At 45.6% G+C, this 13061-nt stretch overlaps 1 long non-coding RNA gene across 1 annotated transcript in view; it reads left to right on the top strand.

Moving 5' to 3' along the window:
* The window catches only part of LOC132593904 (uncharacterized), a 277139-nt gene that overhangs the window by 237730 nt on the left and 26348 nt on the right, over positions 1-13061 (top strand). The window lies entirely within an intron of this gene.

Below are 13061 nucleotides of genomic sequence, written 5' to 3' on the forward strand. Positions count from 1 at the left end.
TGCATTGTCACGTTGCGGTAATTAAATGAAGTGACATTCACGGAAGTACTTAGTACAGTGTCTGACACACAATCGACACTCCATAAATGTGAGCTAATGTGATTAGTAGTTACATATTCAGTGTGGGGCCCAGCATTGGCTCTTGTCTCATTCTCTATCCTTGTCTGATTAGCGCATGCGTGCACGTGCACACACACACACACACACACACACACACACACACACACACACAGTCACACATACAGAGTTAAAATTTTTTTATATTTTTCTCAAATAATTTAATTCTTTGATCACTTAGCTGAGAGTCCCTTGAGGGTAAGGATCCTCGCAAGTTGTTTTTTCTCAGTTTTTCTCCTTTTAGGATTCATTGCAATGAATGGCCAAATCATACCCTCTAAACATTCTTTGCTCCTCTAAGCTTCTGTTGAACAGACATAACTCGATGTATTCTAAAGCCTTGCCACCGGAATGTGTTTCTGAAACCACAATTGAGAGTGACATTGCTTGTCAGCGGCAAGTGCTGTTATTGCCTAGTGCTCATTGATTGGCTACCTCTTCTGCTCTGTGCTAAGCAGTAAGAAGACACAATCTCTCCCCAGGTGTCCTAAAAACTGTGCTTACACTGGCTGCCTCCCAAACTGCTCATAAAATGGAAAAATGCAGCCTGAGAGTCAAGCTTCTGCCACACAGATGGCGCTGGGCTGCTGCATTTGTGAGGCTCTGAATGACTCAGGAGCCCCAACTCCTGGGGTCCAGGGGAAATCACACACAAATAAGAATAATCCATATTAGTGTGAGCTGTTGTATCAAAATCAGTGATTATTAGGGCAACTAAAATGGATGGTGTAGGATATCACACCATTTGATCAGATTTTTTAAATGGCCAGAGAAATGCATCTGAATAAAGATTTCATGGACACAGTAAAAACAGTAACAGTCAAAAAAAATAAAAATTAAGTAAATAAAAGAACAGTGACATTAACATCAGTGAGCGTTTACTACTCAGAGGCACCTTGAAGACATTTCAGTCACCACTGTTCTAGGAGTATTATTATTATCCCAAATGTACAGATGAGAAGATGGAGCCTTGGAGAGGGAAGGTGCTGATGTAAGGGCACGCACTGGTGAGCTCACACTACACACCTAGTAAGTGACGGAGCTGGGATCTGACCCCAGATTCTGAAGATCAAGAGCTTCCCATTTTGCAAGGGGAAGTAAGCTTGCCCAGTGTTCATGTTTAGTAGGCATCAAAAAATAGGTGATTTTAAAATGAATGAATGAGTGTCCTTGGCGGGGGCAGGGGGTGGTAGGTATTTGGTTTGTTTCAGTCTGTTTTCCAGTGCCCAGGACATAGTAAGCTCTCAAAAAGGTCTCTGTGTTCAGTCCCAACTCCCTCTGTGATCAGCCTGAAGCAGTCCCCATTGGCTTTCTGACTGCCTTCTGCAGTTATGAGCTAGTGAAACTAAAGGGATTGAGCTTAAGAGGAGGCCTGTCTGGACTGGACACGAGGGCTGGTTCTGCTGCTGTGGCCACTTGGATTATGTGACAGCTGGCTTGATGCTGAGCAGGGTAAAGGGCACACAGCTGCAAAAGCCAGATGGTTGTTTCTGAATCTAATTCCTTCCTGCTGCCAACCTGGTCTGAAATACCATCCATCACTCACCATGATAGATGTCTTTGAACTTGGAAGCTTGGCTCTTGAGAAGTGCAGGAGGGAATTGAATGCCAACCATCCCTCCTCCCCCAGAGAGGTTCCCTTTTGACTTGAGATGGCAACAGCTTGGAAAATGGTGTCACAGCTCAAATTAGTGCTGAGCAGGCATGAGGCACTGGTGTCCCCAGATGCATGGCTGAGATGACCCAGGACACAGTCACCATCAGTATCCCCAATCTTAATTCCGGCTTGGTTAGGAAATCAGAAATTCCTGAGGACCTTTGGATCAGGAAGCCCAGTGAAGAAGTAGAGGTGGGATGGGCATGGATGTGCAATGGGGAGAGAACAAGGGAGAGATCTTGAAAGTCCAGGATGGCTGAATAGAAACTACAAGTGGACCTCTCTTTATATTCTGGTTGTAAATATGTACTCATTTTGAAAATGTTTGTATGTAAATTAAATTGTTATAGCACCATTTTTCTTATCATTACAGTAATACATGCTTGATTAGTTATGTTCCTTCTTGCACCAGATAATAGAAACATTCAAACTTGCCTGAGCAAAAAAGAAAACAAACAAAGCTAAACAGAATGGATGGTTTCTAAGAACAGGTCCAGAGGGTCTCCTGGAATTCTAGGGTGAGAATGTGGTTGACCCTAAGATGCTGGAACAGGAACGTCCTGTGGACCAGCTCTGTTTGTCCCACTAACATATAACACCCAGCTTTCTCAACCCCTCCTTCCTCCACTAGTGGTCTAGCCACCTGCAGAGAATCTGATTGGTCCAGTTAGGGTCACATGTCCATCACTGTTCCAATCAGCTGTGCCCAGGAAGGCAGGGCCGTGAGAGTATAGAAGGGTTACTTAGGGCTCATCCCTATGGATCTGTATGATAGTTCCTGGAGAAAGGGGGTGGAAGCTCATTGGCTGGACAGATACACCCAAAGGAGAGCATGACAAGTTTTGCTCTTTGCAAAGACTTATGAAAATACCAGAAAACAAGGAAGAAAATGAAGCATTTGGTTTCTTCCACTGCCTGTAGTATCATTTTAGAACTTACTGGACCTTTTCTGCAATTTTTCTTCAGTGGTTGATGGTGAATCTTAAGCTCAATCCCTTTAGTTTCACTAGCTCATAACAACTCTGTCAAGCTGTTTATTCAGTCCAATTCTATTGAACACTTACTATGTACTAGGTGCCATTCTGAGTGACAGCATACTACAGTGAACAAGACAGACAAAGGTCCTGCTCTCAGGGAGCTTAGACACCAAGCAGTGGAGTAATCAACACATAATGAAGAGGCTGAGATCATTCACAAAGTGTACATACTGTGAAGAAGAGGAACAGGGAGAGGAGCCTGGTGGTGGAGGGGGACTTCAGAGGGATGGTCAGAGGAGGACTTGCTGAGGAGGTACATGTACGTGCCCAGACAGAAATCAGCTGGCCCTGCGGAGTGGAGGGAAGAGCATCGCAGGCAGGAAGCAGCGTGAGCCTCAGCCAGCAGAGCTGCTGAGGGCATGAGGGGACAGGCACGATGCTGTGTGGCCACAGAACAGGGAGAGGCACAGATTCTGAGATGAAGCCGGGAAGGTGATCTTGGAGAGACAGCAGTGAGTGGTGGCTTGAAATGAGATTTTAGTTCTCTGCCCAGGAATCGGACCTGGGCAGCCTGGGTGAAAACTAGGAATCCTAGCCACTAGTCCACCAGGGGCTAGAGGCTAGAAGCAGAGTTCCCCTGGCTCTTGCCCCCACTGAAAAATGCATTTCTCAAGGAGGCAAAAACTGTAAAAACAGGTACAAAGTTTGTTATTAGAGACATAGCACAACAAGTGGGAGAGCACACAGAGAAACAGTTTGTCTGTTTAAGACAGAAGCAAGGCAGAGATGCACACCTAGAGAAAAAGGGTGTGGGCGTCCCCCCTAATGAGGAAGAGTGCAGTAAAGAGGCGGTTAAATCACTTATAGGGCAGTTCTTCCAGGTCTTTGTTTACCTTTGGCCAATTATCTGTTTCCTTTTCCCACACCTACCCTGCGCTAGGACCCTCTCCAGCATGCGTGCGCAACTTTTTTCCGAGATGGATTCTAGCCCAGAAGCCTATGGGGGGCTTGGCTTCACCTATTCTGGGATGGTGCCCCTGCTTTTTGCACCCCAAGGAGCCTTTCTGTGCTTGTGCAGTGTCTCCCTTGCTCCAAGGATGGGAAATATGTGACTTCCTGATCTTTTACTCAAGCAGGGTTTAGCCCGTGCCATGACTGTTATCTTAAAGTGTCCACAGAAGGGAAAGTCCAGCTATTTACCCTGTTCCTGTTGCTATTTCCATCTCAAAGTGCAAACAGGAGGCTGTTGTAAATATATAGCCTAGAGCCCACCTGCCTCCTGCCTCAGGAAATGCAAACAGGAGGCTAGTTGTAAAGGCCTAGCCTGGAGACCATCTACCTCCTGCCTCAGAAAAGGATGGGTTCACACAGGATTTGAGGGGGCAGTGATGGGACCTGATTTACCTTTTCAGAAGTTAAGTCCATCCCTTTCCCAAGTCTTACCTGGGAAGTAAGTAAGGGAGTGTTATAAAAAATACCAACGCCTGGGCCCCACCCAATCATTAAATATTAAAGTATTTGGAAGAAGAATCTAAAATTCAGTATTTTTATTTATTTTTTTCTAATTTAAAATAAACCTTATTATACATTTTGATAAGTTTTGACAAATACATGTAAATACAAATGCATACATCCCCCCAAATCAAGATAGAGTATATTTTCATAACCCCAAAAGTTTCCCTCCTGTCTCTTTGTTGATCCACCATCTACTCGTGGCCCCAAGCAACCACTGATATCCTTTGTGTCACTATAGATTAGTTTTGCCCAAGCTAGAATTTCAAGTAAATGAAATCACGTAGTCATACTCTCTGTGTCTGGCTTTTGTCACTCAACACAATGGTTTTGAAATTCTTCGATACTGTTGCCAGAATTTACCTTTATATTGTTGAATGGCATTCCATTGTTTGGATATGCCACAATTCATCTATTCACCTGTTGATGGATGCTTGCGTTGTTTCCAGTTTGGGGCTCCTAGGGATAAAGCTGCTACAAGCATTCATATGCAAGTATTGTGTGCACATATAGTTTTTATTTCTATTGGATTAATATTCAAGAATGGAAATATTGGGTTACATGGTAAGTGTATTTTTAACCTTTTTAGAAACTGTCAAACTGTTTTCCAAAGTGATTGTACCATTTTACACTCCCACCAGAAGTGTATACGCGTGCCAGTTGCTCCACACTCTTGCCAACAGTTGCTATTTTAAATTTCAGCCATTCTGGTATGTATACATCAATTATTTCATGAGTAATCTTGGCTTTTCCCTGAAATATCTTTGCCTGGCTTTGGTGTCAGATATTGCTGGTTTCATAAAACCTAGCTGGGATGTTCCCTTATCTTCTGTTTTCTAGAAGAGTGAGTGTAGAGGTGGAACACAGCATTATATCGTCCTTAAGTGTTTGATAGATGCACAGGCAGAGCCATGTGGTTGGCAGCTGGTTTTTGTTGATTTGTCACCTTCATTCTTCGCACAGGTGGCTGAGCATTGTGGGTCTTCTCCAAAGAGGTGAATTGTTTGGGAAGCCCATGAAAATGTAGGCCCCTCATCTGCTGGAAGTCTCTGGGGCTTGAGGAGTGCTCTGGGTGGGGAGAGACCGGGGTGTTATCAGAAAATGTGTCTATGTTAGCATTTCTGGCAACTTGCCTAAAGAAATCTGAAAAGGTACTTGAATTTCTAAGCCCCTAGTATTTGCCTTGATTCATTTTTTCATTCTGATTAGATATTCATTTTCACACAAAATTTTGTATTTGTAATTTCATAGTCTTTTTCTTAAAGTGGACCCCCAAATTGTTTTAAGTTCATGCCTCACAGAGCTGGATTCCTCAGCCCTGACTCTACCCGTTCACTCTCAGTAAATGGAGAGTGAGCGCTCACTGGGAGCCGTATTCCCTTCTCCCTGCCTGCCTGCGGGCCCCACTCCCCACTCCAGCTCCTGGCTCCACACTGAGCTCAGCCTGTTTGAGTGGGTGTGGGTGGCAGGTGTCCAGTGTGGCTTATTACAGACACTTCTCCTGAACGTCCAGCCTCTGCTGCCCACCGCACTGAAGGGGGAGGAAAGGCGTGTGGAACTGGCCTGCACTCAGGAGCTGACCTGAAGATGGATGCCAGCAAGGCTCTAGGTCTGGGCTATGGAAGGGAAGTTCTCTTTGTTCGAAACCTTCACAGAGGGCTTGGAGTGGTCAGGGGAGGCTGCCTGAAGGAGGCAGAGTTGAAGGTGAGGCTGAAGAGGAGCAGGACTTGCACTGGAAGAGAGAGAGGAAGAGGGGAACAGGTATTGAGTGGACCGGGAAAGAGCCCTGTGGAGGTCCTGGCTCAGGAATGAGGCAGGGGACCTGGAGGATACCAGCCAGCCAGATGGAAGGAAGGTGTGTGCACGCCAGGGAGTGGTCTGTGTGAGGTGGTGACACTAGGGAGCCTCCAGAATGCATACAACTTGCTTTTTGTCCTTCTGGCTAAGGACAGTTTTCACATCTAAGCTACTTTTCACATGGTTCATATATATATATATATATATATATATATATATATATATATATATATATATATATATATAAAATTTATCCTCACATGATGATAAATTCAAATAGCACAAAAGGGTCAGTGAAATATAGGCCTCCTTCCCCTCCCTGTCTCCAGCCCCAGCTCCTACCCCAGAAGCAACTACTGTCACCACCTATGCAGCTTTCTGGAGTGCTGTATGCAAACGAGTTCCCTTGCACACCTGGAACAACTGCTTTGCACCCTGCTTGTCCCCTTGATGTTTGTCTTGAAGAGAGTTCCATCCAGTGTGTCCACATCGACTCTGTCCTTCTTACCCCTGGAGCTGCCTGCACAGGGCACGCAAGAGGAATGCTTTGCTCTGGAGTCAGGCAGAGCTGTTCTCCAGCCCCAGCACCATCATGAGCCACCCGCAGGACTGGGGCGAGTTGCTTGGCCTCTGATTCTCAGTGTCCTCATCTGTAAAACTAAGAGGACAATACCCCCTCCTCACGGCTCTTGTGAGGATTAATTGAATGTGTCTAAAACTCAGGTACAGAGCCAGGCACAGAGAACTCCTCATAGCAGGTAGTTGCTAGCACACACCCAGAGAGAAAGCAGGTCAAGGGGGGCCCTGCTGCCCTTCTCCCTCACCTCCCCAAGACAGAAGCAGCCTCGCCCTTGTGTAAATCCTGCAGCTGGCCCTGCCTCCTGGCCCCTTCTCTCTGGGGAGTGTCCTACCATCACCACCCACCAGCCCCCTCAGGATCTTTGTGGCACCTGAGGATAGAATGCCAGTTAAATGTCATCCAGGCAGATGGGGCACCTTTCTGTGTTTATTTAGACTCTGAAATTGTACACTTTTCAAGCAAGAGGTCAGCCAGGGAGCTGGGAAGGCATTTTGGGCTCTGCGCAAGTGGGTTTCCCTCCCACCATTTAGTTGGCTGCGTGGTCAACGTCTTTGTGCAGAAGCAGCACCATGCTGGGGTCTTGTGCGGAGATGAAAATTAAGGGATAAATATACAGATTTAATAATATTCTCTCATTTTGACAATCGCTGCTGCTTGCCTGTGATATTTTAAATCCACTTTGCATGCTTTCGACAACCACTTTGCATGCTTTCGACATTAAGAACTTCTGATGAAGTTTCAGCAGGAAGATAATATCTTTATATAATGGCCTTGTACTATGTCTGTGATTCCAAACACAAACTTATTTGCTTTTATCACTTTGACTAAAGAGAAAAAAAATTAACCATTAGAAAAGGGCTTCTATTACCTCACACACACACCCTTTAATTTTCCCCTGGAAGCAGAGTTCCTTTCTCTTTTATCTTTCCATTCTGTGCTTTGGGGCAGAGCTCCATTATCTGTTCCAGTGCTGCCTTTGAGGTTAATATTTCAGCTCGGTCTTTCCTTTAGTTGTGGAGATGAATTAAATTAGTGCCAGCAGGAGTGAATTAAATAAACTGTAATATGATGCCCACTTTCCCTGCGTTCCTTTTGCTATTCTTGTACCCCAGTTAAATTTTTAAATGAATTCTATTGGGCTTTGCAAATAGCGGTCTTTATCTACTGATAAACAGAAGTTCAGACTGCTCAGATTGTTGTTCAAACTGAGTTCATTCATTCATTCAGTAACCATCTTGCAACCCCTAGAGGGCATCTTATCTGAAAGTTGAGGCTTCATGAGAGAGGAGCCCAGAAGAAAAAGCCAAGTTCTGATGACATTGGTCCAGCCCCCGGATCCAGCTATGCCTGAAGTCCTAACCCTGGACATTTCAGTGATAAAAATCCCTTTCTTGTTTAAGTCAGTTTGTTTTTATACTGTCTGTATCTTGGAATCAAAAGTTATCTAGTGGATATAGAAGAACACATATCTATTCAAGAATAGGATGGAGCTGGGTCCAAGGGGGGCCAAAGGCTCTTGTCCAGCCATAGGTGATAACCACAGCAGTCCAGGCAGTGAGGGCCATTCTACCAGTGGTAGAGGACATGGCCAGCACTGGAGGCCAATGCATGGAGGCAAGTCAGAATACCAGGAGGAAAATGAGAAGGGCAGAGCCAGGGTGTGAATGTCCTTCACACCCTGGCTCTGCTATCAACTTGTTGTGTGACTTCTGAAAAATCACCCTCCCCAAACATTGGACCTTGGTCTCCTAGTCTGTTGTAGTAACAAGACTATTCAGTCACATTTGCTAAGTGCTTACTCTGTGCCAAGCACTCGGGCAAGTGTTCATTTACGTCATCTCTTTGGATCCCCCGACTACTAGCAGGTATCGCTCTTGTGTTTGGCTCACAACAAAGGGACAGAACTGGACTGACCACAGGAAGCTGCAGCTCTGGGGCCTGAAATGTTTGAGGCATGAGGCTGGGGCATCCTTTGGAGGCAGGTGAAAGCAGGAGGACATACTGATTTAAGGAAGGCGGTTTGGCGTCCACTCTGAAGCTCCCACAGCTTGCTGCCAGAGCTGTTTATTAAAACTGTGCTCTGAAGCATCAAGATCATGGGAATTTGTTTGTTCTTTTCGGGGGAATTTTTGGAGCTGTCACTGGGTTAAGCCAAGAGGTAAAAAGGATGTGAGGAAAATCACCCCATTAAAAATTAATACTTTATTTTAATTAGACGCTTTCCTCTATCGGCAGGTAGAAGGACAGAGCCTTCAGAGGCCTGTTTGTTGTCTTAAAAAAAAAAAAAACCCTCTCATGCAATCAGTACAATAATTAAGGAGCACTATTTTTTCCTAGCAAAGGGAACTAATAATTATTTCAGCCTTGTGCTGATTGATCCATTTTCATGAGCAGTTTTAACATGTTAGCTGCATTTCGTGAACCATTTGTGAACAGTCCCAGCAATGATGGGGGTGGAGAGGGGGTGTCACTGTGTGGGGATGCTTCCCAAATGCAGACTGACAAAGGTCAGAGCCAGCTTCTCCCATGATCCTTTTGTTGTCAACCAAAAGGAGTTCCTGGTGAATACAGGGAAGAGGTTACAGAGCACTTAAAATGCTTCAGACTCAAGCCCAGCCCTCTTTCCCTGGATTGTGTCTTCAAAATGTCCTCACTGGGGAGGGGCAGACTTTCCCAATTCAAACCTGTATGGTCAGGCCACCCAAGATGGCTGTTCTCTTACTCTCTGTACATCCCCTGCTCAACCAGTGCCTGCTTTACCTACACCCTACTCACATGACTGACCTTCCTACACACTTGCCCCAGGCCCCAGCTAATGATTGTTCTAGTTTTATTTTATTTTATTTTTTGGCCGCGCCACACGGCATGGAGGACCTTAGTTCCCTGACCAGGGATCGAACCTGTGCCCTGTGTAGTGGAAGAGCAGATTCTTAATCACTGGACCACCAGGGAAGTCCCTGTTCTAGCTTTAGAACAAAACTCTCTACTATGCTTATGAAAGGGGTGGTGAGGGGCGTGCCCCTCTGCTGGTTTCCATAGTAACTGATGAGCCAACCTGATGTCAATTCCCCCTATAACTTGTAACCTCCCCCTGCCCCCGGGAGCGAAGACTGACGCCATGTCCTGCCAGCTGTCTGCCACGTATGGTGGGGTGTTGATCCAGGACCTCGATTCAGACATGTATCCCCCTATTCATTAAACCACTGATGTCTCTGTCGCCGACTCTGGGCTCTTTCTTGAAGCTGAGCAAGTACAGGCCTTGCAGGCCTGTGGGGTGCAGCCTAACACACCCCATCTCCACGTGGGCAAAGTCCACCAGTCCTTCAATGTCAAACTAAGTGGCACCTCAGCCATGAAGCCTTCCCAGGGTACCCAGGGGGGACTGCTGTTCCTCCTCTGGACCCTCACTGCCCTAAACCAAAGAATTCCTTGTATTCAGCAGACAGATTGACCAAGGGTCCACTCCTACCCTTTGTTTGGTAAGTGTCACATTGGGAGAGGAAGGAAGGAAGGGAGGGAGGGAGAGAGAGCATGGGAGAGAGGGAAGAAAGAAGGAATAAAATCCCCTACTGTTTGATATTTTAAAATTAGAGATATTTAGATAGGGAAATATTTATTAAGTATAACCTCTCCTTTCCAGAGAGGGTGGACTTGGTGGGGGAGGAGTGCTGTTTGCCTATGGAGTGATGGGTGTAAGAGGCAAATAAAGAAGATGAAGGCCTCCAAATTTTCTCCACATGAGAGGGGAATGAGGCATGGTGTGGTACAGGGGTGTTGGGGAGAAGAAGGAGGTCCAAAGTGGGAAGAGAATGGGGCCAGAGCATGAAGAGATTGTTAAAGGGAAGGAGGCCCAGGCTAGCCGCTAGAGACGGACTTGAGAAAGAATCAACTAATTTCAAAATTAATTTTATGAAATTGTTCCTATTACGTGTAATGTAAACTCTCTCCCTTGTCTTCCTGCAAAAAGTCCTGGTGATGTGCGGTGAAGATTTGGGGTCTGTGGAGGTGGGGAATTCTGTTCAGGTGGTTGAGTTTGACTTTGACGTGGACTCAGGCAGGATGCCACACTGAAGCCTGCCCTTCTCAGGAGGCACAGCCTGAAAATCCCTTCAGCCCCTGGGGCCATGTAGCACTCGGCTGCCTGGGCTAAATTCCAGTTCCCCACATTCTAGCTGAGCAGTCTTGGACATTTTACTTAACATTACCTACCTCAGCATTCTTATCTAAAAAGTATTCCTTAACTTCGAGGTCAGCATGAAGCTTAAAAAGTGTGTAAACAGCACATGGCTCAAAATAAAATTGTTGTCAAATCCAAGTTTGTGTGCTGAATGCACAGTGAGGCCAAACAAGCCAAAACATCAGAGTTTGGAGCAGAGGAAGGTTTAGTGCAGGGCCGAGCAAGGAGAAGGAGGTAGCTCAGGCTCTAAAGACCTGAGCTCCCGTATGGGTGTCAGGAAGCATTTTTAAAGGCCAGCTGAGGGAGGGGAGTCGCAGGGTATGTGATCCGCTCATGCACAATTGGTTGATGGTGAGGTAACGGGGAAGTGTCACGGGGTTAACATTACCAATCCTCAGCCTCCAGCTGGTTTGAGGACTATGCACTCTTGGTCAACAAGTAGTTAACTTCTTCCATTTGGTGGGGGTTTTAGTGTCTGTAAAACATCTCAGGAATGTGCGTCAGACACTGTTATCTGTGTATTTCAGGGAGGAGCTAAAGATTCTGTGACTGCCATCTGGCTGATTCACTGTTTGAATTGTTACAGTTCTCCTGGCCCAACTGAAATAGGTGATCTTATTTGACCAAGTGCTTTAAAACCTTTTGACAAACTTCCCAAATAACAAATTTTAATTAAAGTTCTTTTGATTTCCAGCTAACTTTGGGATACTTTAGAGGGTCCCTGAGGTATCTCAAAGAGAAATATTTAACTAGGATTATTTCGTATGTTAAGTTAAGTGTAATCAGATGTTTAACCATATCTTTTAAGGCTTTTGTCGTTTATAGAAATTTTTGTACTCTGATGCTGCTACCAAAAGTGATGATCAAGGAGATTCATACAAAGGCTATGGAATCTGTTACAACAATTCCACATCAAGATGATGGTTATGCGAGGACTCCAGCCCATACCACCTTAAAACAAGGAGCTGTCCTGCCCCTGGGGTCCCTAGTACAGGTATCCAGAGATTTTTACTCCCTGACAGGCAGTGTTGATGCCCTACTCAGCCTGAAGCAGTTACAGAAGACAGACCATCACACCTCTGTTTCCCATAAGAATATGGGAGTTGGGCTTCCCTGGTGGCGCAGTGGTTGAGAATCCACCTGCCATTGCAGGGGACACGGATTCGTGCCCTGGTCCGGGAAGATCCCACATGCCGCGGAGCGGCTGGGCCCGTGAGCCATGGCCGCTGAGCCTGCGCGTCCGGAGCCTGTGCTCCGCAACGGGAGAGGCCACGACAGTGAGAGGCCCGCGTACCGCCAAAAAAAAAAAAAAAAAAAATATGGGAGTAAAATCTCTGAAGGGGGAATGAAACAGGAGGGAAGGGGGCAGGGCACAAGATTTAAAAGAAAGACATAGCCATAGGACATGACAAAAACTGGTTAGAACCAACTAGGTCCAAGATGGTGGAAGATTTTGACTTCCAGTCGACCTTGAGCCTCATTATATGCTCAATGTAATATATTAGCATGCTAAATGACACACCCACCAGCACTATGACAGTTCTAAGGCTAACCATAAAAGGCCAAAAGTTGGCAGTGGCCCAATTCCTGGAAATCCCTGCCCCTTCCCCCCTGAAATAGTTGGAATAATCTTCCCATTCATTAGCCTATGAAACTACCCAGTCCATAAAAACTAACCACCCCATATTTTAGGGTCTCTCACCTTCTGAGATGGCCTACACTCTATCTGTGGAGTGTGCTGCTCTCTAAATAAATCCACTTCTTACCTACCACTTTTTCTCTCACTGAATTCTTTCAGCAATGACACATCAAGAATCTGAGCTTCGGTGCCTTGTGACCACCTAGAGGGGTGGGATACAGAGGGTGGGGGGGAGGCACAAGAGGGAGGGGATATGAGGATATATGTATACATATAACTGATTCACTTTGTTATACAGTAGAAACTAACACACCATTGTAAAGCAATTATACTCCAATAAAGATGTTAAAAAAAAAATAAAGAATCTGAGCTTCATTAAGTCCTGAGACCAGGTGTGTGATCTCAATTAAAAGACTGTGGGTTCAAGTCCCAATCTGAGTTGCACGGTTTCACAGCTGCTATTTTTGTCTCACAGTGAGGCCAAACAAACTGAAATGTCGGAGTTTATTGCAGGGCTGAGCAAGGAGAACAGGGGTAGGGGGAAGGATTCATCCTCCCAAAACCCCCGAACTACCCAAAGGGTTTCACAAAGCATTTTTTTTTTT

Source organism: Globicephala melas, chromosome 19 (assembly GCF_963455315.2).
Source record: "Globicephala melas chromosome 19, mGloMel1.2, whole genome shotgun sequence".
Classification (NCBI taxonomy): domain Eukaryota; kingdom Metazoa; phylum Chordata; class Mammalia; order Artiodactyla; family Delphinidae; genus Globicephala; species Globicephala melas.